Source organism: Lepidochelys olivacea (genome assembly GCF_965140295.1).
Source record: "Lepidochelys olivacea isolate rLepOli2 genome assembly, chromosome: 4".
Lineage (NCBI taxonomy): Eukaryota > Metazoa > Chordata > Testudines > Cheloniidae > Lepidochelys > Lepidochelys olivacea.
The window spans coordinates 36,305,049-36,327,977 of NC_140414.1; positions in this window are offsets into that span (position 1 = coordinate 36,305,049).

The following is a 22,929-nucleotide window of genomic DNA, read 5'->3' on the forward strand; positions in this document are numbered from 1 at the left end:
AAATACATTTAGCAAGGTTCAGATTTTTCCTCTGAGCCTAGAGGGTTGGGTTTTATCACTGGGTTTGGAATCTGTCTCAAGCAGCTACCATACTCTTTAATATTTATTCAAACAATGCCAATGTTTGCACACAACAGCCAAGCTAGCCAGTATTCCAATAAAAAAAACCTTTTACCTTAATTACTTACCCTTTGGGTGCTGTAGATCTAGATGGAAAGAGATACTTGCTGTACATACGCCTGGTCAGTCATTTGTCTGGAAAATACTGGCATTGACATAATTTTTTTAAAAAGAACCGTTTTGGAACAATACAACTATTATTTATCAGAGCGTAACTCAGCTGTTTATCTGTCCACTTGTATGTATGTATGAAGGAAAGAGTGTTTTGTAAGACACAGTTAGTATAGAATACTAGTATTGTGGCTCAATAATTAGGAGGAGTGCCCTTCTGTGGGTTAGAAAAACCTGTAAGAAGGATCCTTCCGTTAAGCTAGCATACATCAAAAATAATTGACAATGGTTAGGCTTCATTGTAGAAAAGTCTGCACTGGCATTGCAGCAACCAGCCCACCACCCACCTAAGAATTATTATTTGAAAAGGATGTCAGAGGATTATAGAAGATCCTTGTGTCTGCTCCAATTAGGATCAACACTTTTTGCTTCTTTCTCGCTGAGCTTTTGGCTTGTAATGATGAAAACATATTGACCCCTGCTGGAACTGTAAAGTATTGCAGACTTTTCTGAAACCTGACCAAAAAGGAAAATCATTTAGCAGCCAAAAAATTATTTAAACTTTTTTTTGTGTCCAAAGCTATGCTAGAATCTGAACAAAAACTAATCTTTTTTTTTAAATATATCTGAACAAATATAACTTTAATAAAACATTTACCGTCTCAGACGTTTCCCTACAAAATGATTGTGGAGCCTTATTTTTTAATCTACAGAGGAACTGGATTCCAAATAATATTATTTGAGATGTAAATTAACTGAGGTAGCTAGTCACATTGATAATGAAATATGGAGCTACGGATATCTGTCAGGTCATGGGTTTGAAACTTGCTACTGTGAGGCAGCTGTAAAATAAGATGAGCGTCTACATGTAGACCATAGTAGACAGATGCTCACATCACCAAGGTTACCATCAGAACGGGCATCCATATGGGCAGCTTCAGTAGAGAAACCAAGAACTGAAGGGGCATAGAGACTGAGATGTACACTCATTCCTACAGGAAGCTACCTGGAACCGAGTTGGCGCATATTAATAACAAAATAATATTATGGGGAAATAAAGGGAGTGTGAAATGAAACACTGGCTACTTTTGAGGCCATTTTCTGGTACTGCTGCTTTTGTCACTGCAAGTGATTTCTTCTCCTCTGGTGTGGCATTGATTGCCCTGTCACCTCTGCCCACAATAACCAAAAGCTATTATTTTCCGTAGGAAAACTGGTGAGCAGAAATGACTATTTTTGCTGCTAGATAAGTGGGTACAGGCAGCTCGTCCCCTCTCAAAGTAATCCTAAAGGTTTCACATGATGCCACTGTAGTTATTGATAGTAGCAATACGGTTGCCTTGCCTTTTCTATCAATGACGCAAGTATAATTTACACACACAAAAAGGTGTCTGGTGGCAAAAGTGCATGTGCTGTAAGCAAGTTCCAGGTCCACCGCCCTCTGCAATGGTTACTTTAGAGCAGTATCAAGACCTTTGTGTGTCATGATACACTTTGTAAAACATTAAATTGTGGCTGCAAAACCCTTCCGAAAAGGGGGTCTCCTAGCAGCCTAGATGAGGCACGGCTTCAGTTGCAGTTACACAGCCCCAAAATGCACAGCACAGAACAACTCTTATTTTTAAGTAAGAAGCACCTCCAGTTCTTGTTAAAGGAAACAGCCCAGTCCAGCTAGCTCTTACCAGCATTGGTATTCACTTCTCACCAGCCGACTACATCTGAGGAATATTTTTCCCTAAAAAATTACTCACCAAATAATGAGCAGGAGCAATGGCTGCTGCAGCAATATAAATTCACAGAAAAGGTTTTTCCTCCCCCTTTTTTAGATGACATCTCAGAACGATGGAGGCCATGTCATTGACCCGGCTATTAAAATAGTTTATGAGGTAATCACTTATTTTTAACCACTAGCTACATACAATTTATAATGGGAGGAGACTGATTAATTTTATAATTATCATATTTTTAAAAACTATTTAACAAATCAAATTTTCATAGAATCGTAGGAGTAGAAGATACCTCAAGAGGTCATCTAGTCCAGTCCCCTGCACTCATGGCAGGACTAAGTCTTTTGCAACCCATCCCCTCAAAAATACATCAAAAAACTCTGAGGATGAGACTAAGTGTAAGGGTAATTTCTTTGCTTTAATGCTGTTTCATCTCTCCTACATAGATCGGAACAGGGAACCTCCCTATTTCCTCGCAGCCAGAACCCCCTTCCCAAACATCCGGTGCCCCTTTTACTGGGACTGGGAAGTGACGACCTTACACAGAAGTATTCTCTGTCCCCTTGTCTATCCACGGAATAAAGCTTTTTTGGTGACTGACTTTGCTGAAGCCCAGAGAGGAGGAGTCTGGGCAGACCAGGAAAGTGACAGGTACAGGATTACTAGGAAGAGCCAAGTAATAGTGATGGAAGATTTGATCGTTCAGAAATATAGATAGTCACATCTGTGGTGATGGGGAGAACCACATGATAAATTGCCTGCTGGGTACAAAAGTTGCAGATCTCATGAGACATCTAGACAGATCTATGTGCAGTGCTGGGAAGGAGCTGGTGGTCCTGGTACATGAAAATACCTGTGACATAGGGAAAGGTAGAAAAGAGGTCCTGGATGCCACATGTAGGCTGCTAAGTAAGAGATTAAAGTCTAAGCCTACCATGATAGCTTCTCTGACATGCTTCCAGTTTCATGCACAGGGCCAAAAGGACAGACAGAACTGCAGGGTCTCAATGCATGGATGAGATGAGGGTGTAAGGAGGATGGTTTTAGGTTTATTAGGAACTGGGAAAACTTTTGGGTAAGGAAAAGCCTATATTGGAAAGATGTTGGTAAACTACAGGTAGGAGCTGGTGAGGAAGAGTCAAACAGAAGAGTCTTATTTAAATATGACACATGAAGACAAGCAACTGAATATTGACAAAATGTACAGGTACTTGTATACAAATGCTCAAAATCGAAATACTGAAATAGGTGAACTAGAGTGCCTGGCATTAAATGAGGGTATTCATATAATAGGTATCCTCGAAACTTGGTGGAATGAGGATAATCAATGGGACACAGTAAAACCAGAGTACACAATATCTATATATAACAGAGTAGGTTGCCCTGGTGGGGGGATATGACATTGCTGGGTGCAATCCAGACTAGTGATGGGCTCTGTCACCACCTACACTGCAAACTGGAGTGCCTCACAATGCTTTGCTTCTGTATCTCCGAACCTGAGCCCTTCACAAACACCACACAGGTCATACCCTGAGTGTCTGTGGACAGCCACAGCCCTGGTCCAGAGACTCTGACCCCTGCAGCCTGTCAGCAAACACCAGCCACACTCTGGCTTCCAGCAATCTTGGTTACTACTTGCAGAGTGACCTCAACACACTCCCAGTCCTGGATTCCCGTCCTCCCTCTTCCCCCCCCCAAAAAATGTGTGTTGGACTCTCCTGGACAGTCCATATATATTAGGTCCATTGCCCCTCTAAGGGGATCAATATAGAACAGTCTGCTACCTTAAATGGAGTTACCCAAACTGTTCACAGCACTGGATTAGTTTTAATTAAAAAAACCAAGAAGTTTATTTAACTATAAAGAGAGATATTTTACATGAGTATAAGTGAAGCCATTTAAGTCAGGGATGGTTACAAGAGAAATAAAGATAAAATGCTTCCTAAACTTAACAAACTAGACTTGGTTCAAGGTGAGATTTTTACTACAGGTTCCCAGTAACGTTGCGGATCAAGCTGAGGTCCAAATCCATCCCTGAAGTCCACAGGGTGGTTCTTTTGTTTTCTTTGATGAGATGAATAAGGAGAGAGAACTTGGGGTGTTTTTGCTCCTTACTTTTATATTTCAGTCACCTTTTGAAATGCATTTTCCTGAGGGGTACACCAAGATCATGTTCCTTCCCCCCATAAGAACGGAGACATGGAGTCTCCTTGTGAAAGAAGTTCCATGTGGTTGTGTGCTAAAATGAGATCAATCTGTTCCTGCCCCTCTTTGCTGTCAAAGAATGACCACTTGACCGGTGATTGCCCATCAACGTTGATGACATTGGCTAGAGGCATCAGTTTGTCTTTTGTCTTTGAGGAACAGATAGTCATAATTCCAGCCTCTGTTCATAATTCTTAGTATGCATTTTGTACAAACATTTCACCATGATATTATTGACCCGGGAATAGTTAATTTTCAAATGATACCTCACAAGGCATATTTTGTACAAAGATTGTGGGGTGTGAATACAGGGATACATTGGGTCACACCTGGATATGTGAGCAGGCACAATTAGAGAAGGGAAGTAGAGGGAAAATCAACAGATTTACCAGCAAAAGAGTATCAAGGGAAAAAACCTGGAAGGTGGTGAAAAAAGGAATTGATCAAAAAACTGTTGGATTAAAACAGATCCTGAAAATGGTAAATGAGAAGCCCACCCACAAAGGTCCTGAAGCATATGAACAGAGAGAATGACTGTTTGAACAACTGTTGACCGAATACAATGCAAAGGTGCCTACTGGAGAAGGGAGCGCCCACTAGGAGAAGAAACCCTGCTTGTGGATAAACTCAGTGAAAAGAGATGCAGCCACAGGAACCTCCAATCGAAGGAGCTCTTTAAGCCAAAAGAAGCAAAGAACAGGACAGCAAGAGTGGAGCTGGACTTACAGCCAATGAGTGGAAAAGCTGATTCTTCTAAGTGACACAGTATAATGTTAAGGAAACTTTTTTCTTCTTGTTAATAACAAAGCATTTGGAGCAAACTGCACTGCATGGACAGGCTCCCAAAGGTAAAGGAGCTGGTAACCTACAGTTTATTAGTATAATTAGTAAGTCCTTTGTAATGTTCTGTATTGATTATGCTCCTGGGACTATTTTAGAGTTTTCCCTTATAAAGTTCTCAGCATTTAAGATGATCCCTTTTTGTCTCAGCCTCTTCTCACAGTTAGCACAGCCTAGTCAGGTCACTATAGATGCCTTGATCCTATCTCTGCTAGCATGCAGAGCAAACACTCTACTATTTACACTAATCTCCTGACTGGCATCTGTCCCTGACCCACCTATGTCACACGAGAAGCTGTGAGGTCCCTGCGGTGGCCTGTTGCTCCTTTCTGAAGTGGCTATGGGAGGTGTTCTTCTTGTGGGTTAACTAGCTCAGTTGGTTAGTGGGTGGTGCTATTATTACCATGGTTGTGGGTTTGAGCCTCTTGATGGACACAGACCTTAGGAGGTGACATTTGTTCTTTTGCCTCACTGCTCTGAGCAGAGGCCAAAAAATAGGGAAGGAGGCAGGCTCGATGCCTCACATGGAGCTGGCGAGAGGCCTCACCCCAGTGCCTGGAGAACACTATGTTTTGAGCTAATCCCCACCTTCAGCTGACTTGTCTCATGCCAGTGATACAAAGAGATGGCTCCAGGGTCTTGAGCAAAGTAGCAAGAAAGGCATGGCTCCCCCTGCCTCAGCAGAGCAGGCTGGAGAATTCAGGCATCAATCCCATTATCATTCGTATGCAAAAGGAGCCCTCTACCATTTCAGCTAATCCACCTGACAGAAAAACAGGGCCCCACTCTGATGTCATCCCATTGTAGCCTGATTCTTGTATCTTAAATAGCTTTTGTGGGACTAGCTCAGTTGGTAGGAATAGGGTATTACTAACATCAACATGGTATGATTGAGTCTCTATACTGGTCATTAGCTCCCTGTAGCTAGGCCTTGCTGTGGATTTTGCCCTTTTCCCTGATTGTTATAGGCAAAGGGCCAAAAGATAGGGAGGTGGGCAAACTGCCTCCCACCCCCGCCACCAGGGAGCAGGTCAGAGCTGTTTCCCCAGCACCTGGAGAATACAGGCGTCAATCCTAGTATTTCCTGCATATGAAGTGAGCCCTAATCTCCCTAACCAGAAACTGTCTATTTTGGCCTCATTGACCCTGCCATGACTGTGACTGTCTCCAAGTTTTTTCTCATGGACCAATATGTGACCCTGCCATTACCTCCAGAATTGCTCTCCATGAGCCATATGACCCTCACTGCCTTTAGACTTGCTCTCATTAACCCCTCTGTGACCCTGATTTCCTCCAAGTTTTTCCTGAATGACCCCTGCAGCACCTCATTACCTCCAGCCTTCCACTCCATGTCCCTATACCTACAGGCTTGCTCTCATTGACCCCTCTGTGAGCCTATTTACCTCCAAATTTATCCTGATTGACACCTGCATGACCCCACTACTTCTAATCTTCCACTTAATGACCTCGTCTGACCCATTGTTTCATAGCCCCCCCCCCCCTCATTGACCACTCTGTGATACTGATTGCCTCCAAGTTTTTCCTGAGTGAACCCTCCAGGACCCCACAGCCTCCAGCCTTTATCTAACTGACTCATGTGACCCCCCACTGCCTGCAGAGTTTCTGAGGCTTGCGTTCCATGACCTTCTTTGACTTGGCTGCCTTCATATACACCCTCATTGACTCCACTGTGACACTGATTGCCTCCAAATCTCTCCTCATTGATATGTGCATGACCCCACGCACTCCAGCCTTGCTCTCCATGACATCATATGACCCCATTGCCTTCAGGCATGCTCTCATTGACCCCTTGGTCACCCCAAATACCTCAAAATTCAGCCACATTTATTCTTTATGACCCCATATGACCTCATTGCCAGCACAGTTGCTCCCATTGACCCCTCTGTGACCCTGATTGCCTTCATTATATATGGCCATTGACACATGCATACCCCCACACATCCCTGCCTTGATCTCCATGACCTCATATGACCCCCATTGCTTTCAGACTTGCTCTCGTTGACTCCTTCGTGACCCCAATTACCTTCAAATGTATCCACATTTATTCGTTATGACCCCAATTGACCCTTCTACTGGTAGAGTTGGTCCAATTGACTCTTTTGTAACTCTGACTGCTTCCGAGTGTTTCCTCATTGACACTTGGGTGACCCCCGCCACCTCAAGACTCCATGACCTCATTTGACCCCACTGCTTTGCTATGAACCCTCTTGTGACACTCAGTGCCTCCAAATCGCTCCTCATTGACCCTTGCATGACCCCATACACTCCAGCCTTGCTCCTCATGACCTCCTGTGACCCCATTGTCTTCAGATGTGCTCTCATTGACCCCTTGGTCACCCCAATTACCACCAAAGCTATCCGCATTGATTCTTCATGACCCCTTGTGACCCCACGAATTGCAGACTTGCGCTCACTGAACCCTGTGGGTCCCTGATTGCCTCCAAGTATATGGTCACTACATAACCCCCACACACTCCAGCCTTGCTCTTCATGACCCCATGTGACCCCCCTGCCTGCAGAGTTGGTCTAATTGACCCATTTGTAATGCTGACTACTGCCAAGCTTTTCCTGATTAACCCCTGCATGACCCCACACACTCCAGCCTTGTGCTCCATGACCTCATTTGACCCCCACTTCCTTCCTATGCACCTTCATTGACTGCATTGTGACACTAATTGCCTCCAATTTTCTCCTCAATGACCCCACACACTCCAGCCTTGGTCTCCATGACCCCAGTGCTTGCAGAGTTCCTCTAGTTGACTCCTTTGTAATTGTCACTGTAATTCCTATGATACATTTGGCAGCAATCAGGGTCACAGAGGGTTCAATGAGAGCATGTCTGATGCCAATGCAGTCAAAAGAGGTCATGTAGCCCCATGCTGGGAGTAGTGGGGTTAGGCAGGCGTCAATTAGGATACAATTGGAGGCAATCAGGGTCATAGAGTGGTCAATGAGAGGGAGTCTGAAGCCAGTGGGGTCACACAGGGTCCGGGAAAGCAAGACTGGAGGCTGCAGGGTCAACTAGAATTAATTTGGAGGCAATCAGGTTCAAAGAGAGTTCAATGACAGTTAGTCTAAAGGCAGTGGGGTCACATCGGGTCATGAATTGCAAGGCTGGTAGTAATGGGGTCATGCCGGGGTCAATGAGAACTAATTTGTAGATAATCATGGTCACAGAGGGTCAATGAGAGCAAGTCTTATGCCAGTGGGGGGTCATGTAGAGAAAGGCTCAAATCTGTGGGGTCATATCAGGGTGAATTATTATACATTTGCAGGAAATCAGGGTTACAGAGGGGGCACATCAAGAAAATGGGGTCAAAGGCAGTCATGACCAGCAAGTCTGGAATCTATGGGGTCATGCAGGGGTCAATCGGGAGAAACTTGGCTGCAGTTAGAGTTACAAAGGAGTCAATTAGACCAATTTTGAAGGCTGTGGGGTCACAGATAGCAAGGCTAGATGCTCTGGAGTAATGAAGGGGTCAATGAGACTAAACGTGGAGACAATCAGGGTCAGAGAGGCGTCAATGTGAGCAGGGCTAAAGTCTGTGGGGGTCACATGGGGGCATGAATTGCAAGGCCAGAGGTAATGGGGTTATGCAGGGGTCAATGAGAATAAATGTGTAGGTACAGTCAGCGAGAGGTCACTGAGTGCACCTCTGCTGTAGTGGGGTGACATGAGATCATGAGGAGGAAGCCTGGAGCCTGTGGGGGTCACGCAAGGGTCAATAAGGCTACTTTGGAGGCAATAAGGGTCACAGTTGTCCATTAGAGCACCTCTGTATACAGTGGCATCACATGGGGTTATGGAGAGCAAGGCTGGATGCTATGGGCTCATGCAGGGTTCAATGAGGATAAATTTTGATGTGCTCAGGGTCACATAGGGTTCAAAGAGAGCAAGTCCAAAAGCACTGGGGGGTCACATGGGGTAATGGAGAGGAAAGCTGCAGCTAGTGGGGTCAAGCAGGAAAAACTTGGAGGAAGGCAGGGTCATAGAGTGGTCACTGAGAGAAACTCTGCAAGCAGTGAAGTCATATGGGGTCAGGAAGAGCAAGGCTGGAGCATGGCTGCACTCCATGACCTCCTTTGACTCCACTGCCTTGGAATCCCCCCTCTGTGACCCTGATTGCCTCCAAATTTAGCCTCATTGGCCCTTGCATGACCTTGCTCTTTATGATGCCATGTTACCCCACTGCCTGCAGAGTTGCTCTCAGTGACCCTTATTTTCTCGAAGTTTTTCCTGCTTGACCACCCCCCACCCCGCACCTCTAGCTTTGTGCTCTGTGACAGCACTGGTTCAAGCCTCACCTTTGTTGACCTCCCCTGTGACCTCCTACACCCACCAGTCTTATCAACAGAGATCCCTCCGTGACCACCCCCATTCCCTCTTGACGTGCCTTCATTGATCCCTGGGTGACCCTGGCTGCCTCCAAATTTCCCCTGCCTAACCAAACTAGTTCCATATTCACCCTCACTGATCCTTTTATGGCTCCCTATTGCCTCCAGTCTTGCCATAGTGACCCATGTGCACTTACCCAAAACAGGGGAGTGAGTCACCCAAGCCCTTGAGAATGTGGGTTCAAATTTTGGCAGCTAATTTGAACCCTTGCCTGACTGCCACAGGCAGGGGGCAAATAAAGAAGGAGGGAGACAAGATGACCATGCCACATGTCCTGACAGAGGGCATCATTTGTGCTATTTTTGCATGCAAAGCAAGTGCTTTATCATTTGAGCTAATACCCCTGAGAGGAGACTAGTCCCATCCCACCCATGTCATGCCAGAGGCCACAAAGTTCCCTCAGCAGCTTGTTGCTCCTTTCCAAAACAGCCATGAGAGGCCACTTTTTTTTTGTGAATTGCCTAGCTCAGCTGGTGGTGCTATTATTGCCAAGGTTGTGGGTTAGATACCGTATTGGTAGGGCGGTTCTTGCTCTTTTGTCTGACTGCCACAGGCTGGGGTGCAAGGCAAAAACAAGGGAAGGAGGCACGCCAGCCCCCTCTCAAGTGAGAACTGGCACAGCAGGCATTAATCCTACCATGGCTCATGTATCCAGTGTGGGCTCTATCACTTTGGCTAACCTACTGGGTGCCAGTAAGGCAAAGAGAGGACCCCAAGGTCTTGAGCAAAGCAACAAGAATGTGCCTATTCCCCCCACCTCAGCAGAGCAGGGTGGAGAACGCAGGCATCAATCCCCTCACATGCAACGCAAGACTCTGCCACTTGCGGTAATGCCCCAGGCCCTCAGCCACAGCTCACTGTGTTGCTGCTTCAAGGTGGATGCGGGCCAGGGCCATGCAGCTTTCCACCCTGCCATGGCTCATTTCTTGGGAGGCCAGGTGGTAGAATGGGGAAGGGGACACTAGAGGCACTTGGCCCCCTGGCAGGCAATGCCTTCAAAAAAGCAAAAGGGAGGGATTGGTGCTCCCCGCCTTTGGAAAATGTGGGCTTCAATTCCACTCTTTCTTGCACACTAAGCAAGGGCTCTACCATTGAACTAATGCCCCTGACAAAAGACTGGCACACCCATGTGCCAGAGGCTTCAACATCCCCCTGGCAGCTTGTTACTCCTTCTCAAAATAGCTTTGGGAGGCATGTTTCTTGGGGCTTAGCTTGAGTGTGATGTTAATAATTCCAAGGCTGTGGGCTTGATTGCCCTTGGTGGCTGCAGGCCTTTGGAGAGTGGTTGTTGCCTTTTTATCTGACTGCTAAGGGGACAGGGGCCTCAAAGAGGGAAAGATATGGGCTGGCTGCCTGACAAGGAATGGGGGAGAGTCCTTGCCTCAGTGTTTGGAGGGCACAGATATTAATCCCCTTACTTCTCATCTGCAAAGTAAGCGCTCTACTGTGTGAGCTAATTCCCCACCTTTGGCTGATCTGCCCTGTGCCAGGATGGCAGAGAGAGGGTTCCAGCGTCTTGAGCAAAGCTGAACACAGCAACATGGAAGGACTGGCTCCCCCTGTTGCAACAGAGCATTGATCCCACTACTGCTCAACTCACTACGTTGGCTGCTGCAAGGCAGATGAGGGCCGGGCTGTGCAGCATTCCGCCCCACCGTAGCTCACTTCTTAGGAGGCCAAGTGAAGAAAAGGGTCAGTGGAGATGCTCAGCCCTGGCTGACAAAACCTTCTAAACAAAGAGCAAAGACCCGGCCCTGCCACCCTGACAACCTTCTTCTGGAGAATACAGGCATTCATCTCATTACTGCTTGTACAGCTAAACAAGCACTCTACCAGCTGAGCTAATAACCTACCCCTAGGAGTGTGGAAAGGGATATGGGAATTATAGGGGATGACAAACAGAACATGAATCAACAACATGAGGCAGTTGCTAAAAAGGCTAATATTGTTCTGGGGTGCATTAACAGGAGTGGTGAATGTAAGACACGGGAGGTAATTGTCCTGCTCCACTCAACACTGGCGAGGTCTCTGCTGGGTGCAGAATCCAGTTCAGAGCACCATACTTTAGGATAGATGTGGACCAACTGGAAAAAGTCCAAAGAGAACAACAAAAATGATAAAAGCTTTAGACCTAGGAGGAAATGTTAAAAGAACTGGGGATGTTTAGTCTTGACAAAAAAAGAGAGAGGGGGAACCTGGTAACAGTTTTCAAATTTGTTCAGGACTGCTATAAAAAGGCCAGTGATCAATTGTTCTCCGTGTCTGCACATAGTAAGACAAAAAGTAATAGGGTTAATGTGCAGGAAGGGAGAGTTGGTTAGATATTAGGGAAACCTTTCTAATTATAAGGATACTTAAACACTGGAATAAGTTTCCAATGGAGGTTGTGGAATCCTTGTCATTGGAGGTATTTAAGAACAGGTTAGACAAACACCTGTCAAGGATGGTCAAGGTTTACTTGGTCCTGCCTCGGCTTCAGGGCTGGACTAGATGACCTCTTGAGGTCCCTTCCAGCCCTACATTTCTATGACTATGTATCTATAAACAGTTATTTCTGAAATATAGTGGGATGACACACTGACCAATGGAATCCTATCATAATCTATACAAGACAGACAGATGAAGTCACAGAGCTGGGGGATGAGGGATTACATCTGAAACTAGAGACATATCGCACTCCAAATTCCAAGACAGAATAGTAGCATTATGTCAACAGGCAAGAGGACTGGGTGCTCCTTCTGAGCAGACTGTCAGCCTACAGTAGCGTTGGTACATAAGCAAGCTGTCAGTAAATCCTCCCAGTTTCTAGATGGTTTCTCAGCAGGGAGATATGCTGAGGGGAGAGCAGACAGCAGCATACTGATCAATATGCTGAGAATTTCTCCTATTACAGTAATCCATATTCATGATATCCCCACGGGTTAAGGAGGTGCAAACACAAAGTTTGAATTAGTTAACTTTATTTTTGATCCTAACACATTTACACAACATTTGCAGTAGAGATCACAAGAGAACATGCAAAGGAAGAAGCAATTATAAAACTAGTTTTCATACATTTAATTAAACATTACATTAACAGAAGGTCAAAATGTGAAACCCATGCTAACAAAAGTGTTACTGAGGGAGGTTCCAATTGAGCTATTGTAATTACTTGATAAAATGGCTAATTTAGTTTAATTCTGAATAACTTGGAAGCAGACCCATCTCCAGGATAACCTCCTTCCTACATGCTCTGCTCTCTTTCACACACCTAAAAGCTATAGACACATGTTTGAATTCTTAGTTCCAAACCAAAATGGCTCCTAAATCTATTCAGATGTTTCCAAGTTTAGACTTATACATCTCTAGAAGCAAAGATTAGTCAAATTTTTTATTAGTAGGTTGATTTTACAATGAGAAGGAGTCAGGCAGGTGATTCTGAAGGAGAAGCGTTGTGATGCTTACACCTCATTCGTCATTGCTCAGGAGCTTAAAACAACAGAATGCTGTGAATACTGAAACAGAAAATGGAAGCATTAACATGTTTGTCAAACAATACTCCTCGCACATCAAGATGGACTTCATACACATAAATCATGCCATATATACAAGAGAGAACAATTGTCTGTGCGCTGACATTGGATATCTATTACAACAAGCCCATTCTCCTTCTTCAATTATTTTCACAATTCCACTCTGTTAGCTATGCAACACAAACTGGCCACTGAGGCAGAGAAGTAAACCTTTTCCAGAGAATAAAGATAATTTCTCCTAAATTTTCATGTAGGCTGTATTGCCAAAATTTCAGACTTAAGTGCCTAATTCTAGGCACCTAAATTAAGTATTTAGGCTCCTAAATAAGTTGCCTGATTTTCAGTTATCAAATGACACCTTACAAGGCATATTTTGTACAAAGATTACAAGGGTGTGCAGGGTGTGAATACAGGGGTGCATTCAGTCACAGAAGAATGGCTCTATAGGCAAAAGAAAGCAATTTCATCAAAGCTGGATCATTTCACAGAGAGGTATCTGTTTCAATAAAAGTTTTTCCAGGAATGCAAGAGAGGGACTCGCTCATGCTCAATAGGCTGCAGGTTAGGGTACAGGCCCAGGAGGTGGGAAAGCCAGATTCAAGCCCGTGGTCTGTCTGATTCATAGCTGAGTTTTATTCCATCCCAGATCACTCCAAATCCTACAGAGCAGACACTTGACCCTGGGTCTCGCACATCCCATGCAAGTACTGTAACCACCCAGCGACAGCGTGACTCACACACACCATGAAAATGAATGTTCTGTAAGGGTTTGTGTTCATTCCAATGTGGAACAAAAACAAATTGTGAAACCTCAAAAGTTGCCAAAGAACAGAATTATTGTCCTCCAGTCAGCTCTGTTAGCAAGTTCATGCACAGCACTGATATGTTAGAGAGGAAGATTCAGCCACTACTCTGCTCTCTCACCTGCAGTAAAAATAATACTTAGCACCTATGTAGCACTTGGCATTGATAATATCCATTCAGTGCTTTTACATAAGTACTTCATACAGAGTTAAGGACTATTAGTTTCATTTTACAAATGGGAAAAATGAAGGCAGAAAGTGGTGAAGTATGCAAGGTCACACAGGAAATTTTTTTTGTATGTACATGTTGCAAAATAGTTTGCTTAAAAACTAATCAAATCAGGAATTCTATTTTATTTTATGACTTATTATAGACTAGTATCTTTTTTACTGATCATCTTTATACGGTCAATCCAGGCATCCTATGTATCAATAAGAAATTCACAAACATTGAGCCATTCCCTGACACCTAGTGAACACCTGACATGCCACATACCAGATTATGCTTTTAAATTAAAAGGAAAGAGAATCCACTAGTCTCTGGCTCTTTAAATAAACTATTTAGATTGCTAGCCTTCACACACTCTGTTTTTTAATGTTGTTTTCAGTGTCAAGGTGAAGGCTATTTGAGCATTTGCCGATATTTTTTAAAGAAATCAGTCCTTTACCATCTATCCAGATCCATTTCCACTTAACCTATGAATTTTATGTTCTTTCTGAATTTCATGTCTATATATTTAATATATGGGGGTCTAGTTTGTGTGTTACGTTGTTATCAAAGTAGTTGGGAGATGGGAGTGCTAGCTTCCATTCCCAAGTCTGCTACTGAATCCATTTTGTGATCGGGGCAAGTCATTTAACCTTTCTGTGCCTCCATTTACAAATGAGTATAATAATATTTAACTGAGTGTTGTAAAGCTGTAATAACTGAAGTGCTCTAAGATCTTTGAATGAAAGCCTCACTATGGGCCTGAGCCAAAGCCCATTCAAGCCAATGGGATCTTTCTATTGATTTCCAGATCAGGCCCTACGAACAAAGTGTTATTTTATTATTAATGAAAGCAAATTATTTCATTGTTGGGGAGTCTACTCCAGCAAAAACAACAACAATAGAATAACTCATTCTATTCCATTGCTGAAATGTGTTTGTGCAGGCAGAAGATCTAGCAAGATTATTTCACGTAGCTTTGGTGACAGATGACCAGAGAAAATGTTGAATCCCTGGAAGAGGAAAACTTAGCAATGCAGCTGTACAAGTCTTAGGGAGAACTGCACAATGACTCATTATTTATGAACAAATAACAATTATTTATTAACAAATAAAAATGCCTTGAGCAGGATGTAGTGGTCTGGGATGGATTGATGTCTCACTAAGGAGAGGAAAACCTGCAAGACAACTAAAATATTATGACTGTCTTTAACTACACAATACAATTGGGCAATTTATTACAGCTATTAAGTCACAGCAGTTCTCTAATTCCATGTGCACCATTCTGAAGTTGCATAGGTCTGTGAAAGGTTTACATGGTCAATAATGAATTTGGAAGATTTTTCTTAAACATTCCTGCTCATTTCATTTTTAAAGAAATAATTAAACTGGGCAAAGTGGCTTTGAGAAACAAGCACCAAAACCATTTATTGAAGAAAACAGACTTGACAATGCCAAGTGTTCAAAACTCAAGTCAGGGGCCCCCAAAATAATGAGATTGACTTAAAAATAATGATATTCTAAAAAATAATGTATTGTGTTTAAATCAGTAGGAGTTAGGCACCTAAATTCTTTTCAGGATCTGGGCCAAACAGTGCTGTATAAGAGCTAAGTATTATTATATATCTTATTAGGTAGCCCCCTGACTTAAGAGATCACCCTAAATGTCTCAGACATACTGAATATGATTCTGCTCCACTTTTAACAGCGGATCACTGGTCCCTTGAGTAGTCAGTTAAGAAAAGTTTCACTGTAACTGGTTTTACAGGCATATTTGTGAGCACTAAGGATATGGAAGTTTTAGATTTTGCCACACCTCCTCAGTTGTGGCTTGTTTTTGTGAAATCAGGTTTGAATAGGATGCAGGCTCCAGTTCACAGTTCAGGGGAAAGACTGGTTCAGATAAAAGATTCTGGCTTTGGACTTTGCTGAGAGTCCATTTCTTCTGAAAAAAACTTTGAACAATCATTCCCCTGAAGATGACTGAACCACTTCAAGACAGACTCTCAGCTGGTGTATGGTGCATGCACATTGCCAGGAAATTTGGTAGGGCCCTCTTCTGGCACGCTTATGCCAAGAGAGGCTTTACTCCATGAGGAGTCCCACTGATGTCCAGATGCTGCACTAACTCCAGAGTAGCCCTGTAAGGCACTGTAACTCAGAGACTCAACTGTGAGTCAGAATCCCTCCCCTTCTTCCTCCTTGCTTCTGGGGGAGTTGGGATTAGTTATTTAGGCCCAGATCCACAGAGGTATTTAAGCTCCTAACTTCCACTGAAATCAAAGGGAGTTAGGTGCCTAAATACCTTTGAGGGTCTGGATGTTACTGCTGATCTATGAGAGCTACAAATTACTACCCCCAAACCAAGTGCTTTGTCGAGTCCCTGACCAGCAAGTAGGGATGTTGGCAGGAGCCAATGCTCCAAATATTCCCCGTTCATTTGATCTGGGGCAGAAGCAAGCAGGTGAATAGGTTTTAGTAGCCTGAGTATGGCTGTAAGGGGTGGAGGGGAGTTCTTATTCCCTGCAGTCGTGAGTCTGAGTCAAAGTCTAGCCCACTCTTTGGGCCAGACAGAGCCCAATGCCATTGTTCAATAAGAACAGTCATCACAAGGCCACAGACTGCTGTCTAATTCCAATGTGTCTGGTTTTGGTGGGATTGACTCTGACTTACAGTTTTTATTTCATCAGCTCGGTATTTCTCTGCATCTCCTCCTCATTTATGATGGTTGGTTATCTAAGTCTTCAGGCTGTCTTTTAAACCCATCCTTCCCAGAAAGGCTTCCTTTCATTCCATCTATAAAATGATGAGCCAAACTGAACTATGCTGGTGTAAATCAGGACAGAATTTGGCCCTGCGTCTCAGATTCCTCATTCTCAGCCAGCCATTTGTTCTGGAAACCCTCCTTGCAAGTTCCAGCCCAGACCACTTCCCCTGGCATTTGCCCAGGACTGAGTCAAAGGGCAGGAATCGTCAGGGACAGAATCTTTACCTGTGCCAGTTCTGGAGTACACTTGGCCAGAGTCAAATAGATGTATGTCCTCATTCATGATAAAACTGCAATTAAATATTTTGCTGCCATTCAACAGCCACCTACCTTTCCTGTGTGTTAGAGCCAGCACTTGTTTTTAAACAGTTCCCAGTAGTTACCATTGATCCTATACTCATCAGCAATTCCATTCATTGCTAGTTCAATTCTGAGAAGTGCTGCTCGGATCAGTCAGTGGCTGCTACTTAAGACAAATTGTAATGAGCTCCTGTTGGCTCTGATTGTCTTGATCTGCTGGATTCCTGTGGGCAGGTCATTGCCACCAGAAAATATTCCTTTTTTTTTTTTTTTTAATTAAATTAAATCTGTGTTGGAGGATTCCACCATGGGCATCCCCAGCATTCCTAGGGGCTAAAGTCAGCTGTTGAGCAAGGAGGCAACGCTCTTACCAAAACGTGTGAGGCAAAGGGACTTTAAAAAGTAGAAAAGGGCAAAGGTAGAAGTTTATAAACAAAAACAGATAAAGGCAGAGGCTGCCGGGAGGTGTGGGGGCGGGGGGGGGGAAGAAGAGGGATGTGGAAGTTAGCAATGTGTAACGAATAAAATAGAAGAGGGAAATAGTATGTAAATAGATGGGAATGAAACTGGATTCTGGCCTCTCCAACCATGTCATGTCGTGCAGTGCCCAGTGGCCAAAGGAAGGATGGGGGCAGACAAGAGCAGTCATCACGTGTGTGCAGGTGGTCAGGTACCTGGCAAGTCACTCTGCATCAGAGGCAGTCCAGGGTGCTGGTCAAAGTTCTCGCAGGGGTCACTAGCCAGAAGATCCAATTCAACGGACTGGGTCAGTGCACTGGGGAAGTAAGGTCAGACAAGGCAGCAAGGTAGGGTCAGGCAAAGCAGCAAAGCATGGCAGTCAAGGGAGCTGCCACAGGCAATGGTTTGTTGCTCAGATAGTTTCTTTTTCCTTTTGGAGCCTATATATAGTCCAAGTACCCAGTGAGAGTGCTGCAATCAGGCACCTGGGGTGTGGTTGCTATGGACTTGTAGGCCTTTAGCACTAGGTCTATTCGTCAGAGGTGCTAATTCAATGCATCGCTGTGGTGCAATGGTTATATCTTATTAAAGTCATATATTGAAGCACAGGTAATGCACTTCAAAAATGAGAAAAATAATCAGTGCGGTCTACACCAGTACAGGACAAAAACTTCCACACAACTAAGTTTGATCCAATTATATACATGTAGCAGCAACAATGATATAAATCAAATTCTGCCATAATGCTAAATAGTGAAAACAAACAAGGAGTTACAATATATAATGAAACAAATATCGTATTTCCCTATGTCCTCTCATTTTGTGTTTTTTGAACAAGTGACATATACAATTCATTCAATCTCAGAAGGATGTGAAAATATAGTTTTCCTAAATTCTGACCTCCCAAAAATATTTTTGCATACCTGCACACTCTGTAGTCCATATCTGCTCTGGGTTATGCCCTTGCAATGTCACTAAAGTCAGTGGGGCTGTACAGTGCACCCGAAGTCAGAATTTGGCCCCATTTTTGTATGCATAAAGTTTGCAACAAGGAACGAGTTATACAGCAAGAGAGAGAATCCATAATAAGGAAGAGAGGAGTAGACAGTTTCTTTCTCTTGCTGATGGCTACAGCACTCTGACAGTGGAGTGGAGTAGCACTAGGGTCTACCAAAAAGTCTTGGTTATGATCGGAGGTTATTCGTTTAGCAGTAGCAGTAGCTGCAGCAATGTGCTGCCAGGTAATAAATCCAAAATCAGATCAAATAGTTTCTCGCTCTGGGTTCAGACAATAATTTTCTAGGGTCAGTCTGCCCTTGCTCCAGTCTGGAGCACTGGGTGAGGGGAGGTGTGTCCATTGGTGCATGTGTATGTGGAGCTTGTGGAGGAGGTCTGCCTGTGCAGGATGGAGCATAATGTGCTCCCCCAGCAAACTGAGGCCAGACACAAACACAGCCAGACAGAGTGGGGCTCAACTCAAACTGGGTGGAGCCTTGGAGTGCTGTAGCACACATACTAGCCAGTGGTCCTCTCCCTGAAGCACTGTCTGTATTCTACATGGGTCCTGTGTGGTTGGACTGGGGATGGAAGGGGCTCTGTACACCCTCATAAGAACATAAGAATGGTCATGCTGGGTTGGACCAATGGTCCATCTAGCCCAGTTATCCTGTCTTCCGACAGTGGTCAGCGCCAGGTCCTTCAGAGGGAATGAACAGAACAGGGTAATTAATGTGTGATCCATCCCCTGTCGTTTAGTCCCAGCTTCTGGCAGGCAGAGGTTTATGGACATCCAGAGCATGGGGTTTCATCCCTGAACATCTCAGCTAATAGCCATTGATGGACCTATCCTCCATGAACTTATCTAATTCTTTTTTGCACACAGTTATAATTTTGGACTTCACAACACACTTTGGCAATGAGTTCCACAGGTTGACTGTGTGTTGTGTGACTAATTACTTCCTACATTTGTTTTACACCTTCTGCCTATTAATTTCATTGGCCTACCCCTAATTCTTGTGTTATGTGAAGAGATAAATGACACTTCTCTCTTCACTTTCTCCACACTATTCATTATTTTATAGCCCTCTATCACATCCCCCTCTCCCTTATGTTTATGATTTATCTCTTTTCTCAGCTGAACAGTCCCAGTCTTTTTAATCTCTCCTCCTATGGAAGCTGTTCCATACCCCTAATCATTTTTGTTGCTCTTCTCTGTACCGGTTCCAATTCTAATACATCTTTTTTGAGATGGGGTGACCAGAATTGCACACTGTATTCAAGCATGAATGCACCATGGATTTATATAGTGGCATTGTGATATTTTCTGTCTTATTATTTATCCCTTTTAATGGTTCTTTTCCTCTTTTCTGCCTTCCCTTCAGTCAGTGGTTCTCAACGCTGGTCCACTGCTTGTTCAGGGAAAGCCCCTGAAGGGCCGGGCCGGTTTGTTTACCTGCCGCGTCCGCAGGTTCGGCCTATCGCGGCTCCCACTGGCCGCAGTTTGCTGCTCCAGCCCAATGGGGACTGCAGAAAGCGGCGTGGGCTGAGGGATGTGCTGGCCACCCTTCCCGCAGCCCCCATTGGCCTGGACCAGCGAATCGCGGCGAGTGGGAGCCGTGATCGGCCAAACCTGCGGACATGGCAGATAAACAAACTGGCCCAGCGTGCCAGGGGCTTTCCCTGAACAAGCGGTGGACCAGAGCTGAGAACCCCTGCCTTCAGTGAACCCAAAGAGGATAAGCAACTTTCACACTTACTAAGGAGAACTCCCTCTTCCACTTCCTCCTGTCCCTACAGATTGTTAACGAATTTGTTTCTTTAAATATTTTAGGTGGGAGAAGCACATTCCCTCCCCGAAATGTGAGATCTGGTTGCTCTTGCTTGTGTATCATACTCTTACCACATAAGTGCTGGTTTTATGACTGCTTGGAGATTTTTGGGAATGGAAGTTTATTATTAAAAACACAGGAGTGACAGTGGGTTTCTTTGGGTTTCCTTTTTTCTTCCTTTGGTTCTATTTTTAAAGTTTGGGAATGGATTCAAGCAGGATGACAAAATCAGTTGCCTTTAGCTATATTTATAAGATGAAGTAAGTGTTCTTTTATTTGAATTACCTACTGTTTTATTTTTGTATTTGTTGTAGGTTTTTTTTACTTTGGTAGCAGCAGTTAAGATGATACAAGCACTGTGGCCAACAATTAGCACGTTAGCTATGAGATGAAACCAGAAGCAGTGGTGTAATTTTGGATTCTGCATATAAAAAAAGCAGAACTGTTCCCAGTTTTGGTTGGCACAGAGTTTGCAAATAATTGCTTGTTTATGATACACTGAGGTCTAGTCAGCTGAACAGAGACCTGAGAGCCAGCAACTCTTGAATTTTAAGTCCAGTTGACTTGCTGTGTGGTTATGGGCGGATCACTTAAGCACTCTGTCTTAGGTCTCTGGATCTGTTATACAGGGCTGATCATATCTAAATACACACAGGGGTATTGTGAAGACTGATTAATGAGTTAATGTTTATGTAGCACTGAGATCATGTAAAGTGCTATATAAGGACTAAGTATTATGATGATACCTTTCCCACGTATTATAGACACACCAGGCCTGGTTCTGTTTTTCTTTGGTACAGAGAACTCCCACTAACTTTCGTGTGAGTTTCAGGTAGAGGGAAAATAATGTTTTGCTGCTTCTGTGCCAGCAATGTCATACCTGAAAGTCTTGCGATATTTCTTTATATACCTCCACCAACCCCAAACCTCCCCAGATCTCCTTATTCACTTCTTACTAAAGCAAAACTATCAGTGACTTTGGAAGTGCTGAACTGGGCCCGTAGCTCAGCTATTCAATCAGATTTACTTCCAGCTAAAGGGGTCCATCATTTTTAATGTGTTGTAATCTACAACCTTTATGCACATTTGCAGATAATGATTGCCTTTTTAAGCAAATACAATTTTGTAGGTTAGTAGTCCATAATTTGGACTAATGACTCCGCTGAACAACTGCAGTCTAACGCGTTGCTTAGATTAACATAGTCTTCAAAACACAGTTTGAGTTTCTTTTAAATATTTTAAAGTTGCTATCAATCCGTCTGTTTTAGCTATTTCTAGAGTGCCCATCTCCATAGTATCAAAGCACTGGATAATTTACTCCTTCCTACTGATAACAGAATGTGTCAGAAGACTAAACAAAAGGCATTAGGCCAGCTTGAGCTCTGGTGAAGCTTGATGAAACTCCACTGAAGTCAATGGAGTTCATGGGCTTGCAATAGGGTGGCATTTGGTCTATTGCCAGATCTACTGCCAACTTGATAAGGTCATTACTGATAACTTTAGAATGAACTAGCCTTTTGGGCTGCTTGACAACCTATCAATGAAAACTAAAAAAATGGCATTCTAAACCTGTACAGGAGAGTCAAAATGTGAGATGAAGTTTGATACCAGCTCCTTTTATCACTCCAGACTGGAAACTTCTTTATTCTTTTCAACAGCTGATTTGTATCTGCTTGCCATTACTTTATTTGTAAGAGTTTACTGAGAAAAATGGCCAAGAGAAAGATCCTATAACGGAAACCCATATACTAGTCTCTAAACACACACTAACCGTCGTCCTAAGGATGGGAAAGCAGAATAACAACAACAAACTATTAGTTTTTAAAACTATGTTATAACTATTTCAAAGACACCGTTTTTATCATTATTTGGAGCACAAATTTAAAAAAGAGGAAACTGTTTAAAGTCAGCTACATAAAGGTAAGATTCAGTTCAGGTAAGTGTAAATGTGACTACAGAGCATTCTTTGTTTTTCTGTCTATTGAATCTAAAAAAATATTTTAATTGATTCTTGAAGAACTTTTTGAAGTTCAATAAATGCTTCAGAAATCAGTTGGGAGTCCACAAATGTTAATAGTATTTATCTAATTTCAATAAAAATGGTCTCATTAACACGCCAGCTGCTAAAATGTGTGATACCAACAGCAGCCTTCTGCCAGCCTGCAGGGAAGCATTCCTACTCACTACCCAGTTTTGTTTTAAAAGAAGTCCTTTAAAATATATATATATCTATTAACAGGGGCCCATGGCAAAATCAATCAGACCTGCAAAATTCTACTTAACCAGGGTGGGTATGTTTTTGTTTCATTTTTGAAAGATAACTAAAATCTCATTCACATTTTCATCATCATCAACAGCATGGAAAAGCACAGGTCAGAGGATTTTGTCATTATAAGTTTGGGAGACTAAAACAAATAAAGATTTTGCTTAACTCTTGAATTGTCAAGTCTTAATCAGCACCCACAGCTCCCACTGATTTCAGTGGAGTTGCAGATGCTCAGCACCGATGAAAATCAGGCTTCTGTCTAAATTTTGATTTAGATGCCTAACTTTAGGCATCAAAGTTTGAGAGTCAGATCTTCAGCTGGTGTAAACCAACAAACCTCCACTGACTTCAAAAGAACTGTGCTAA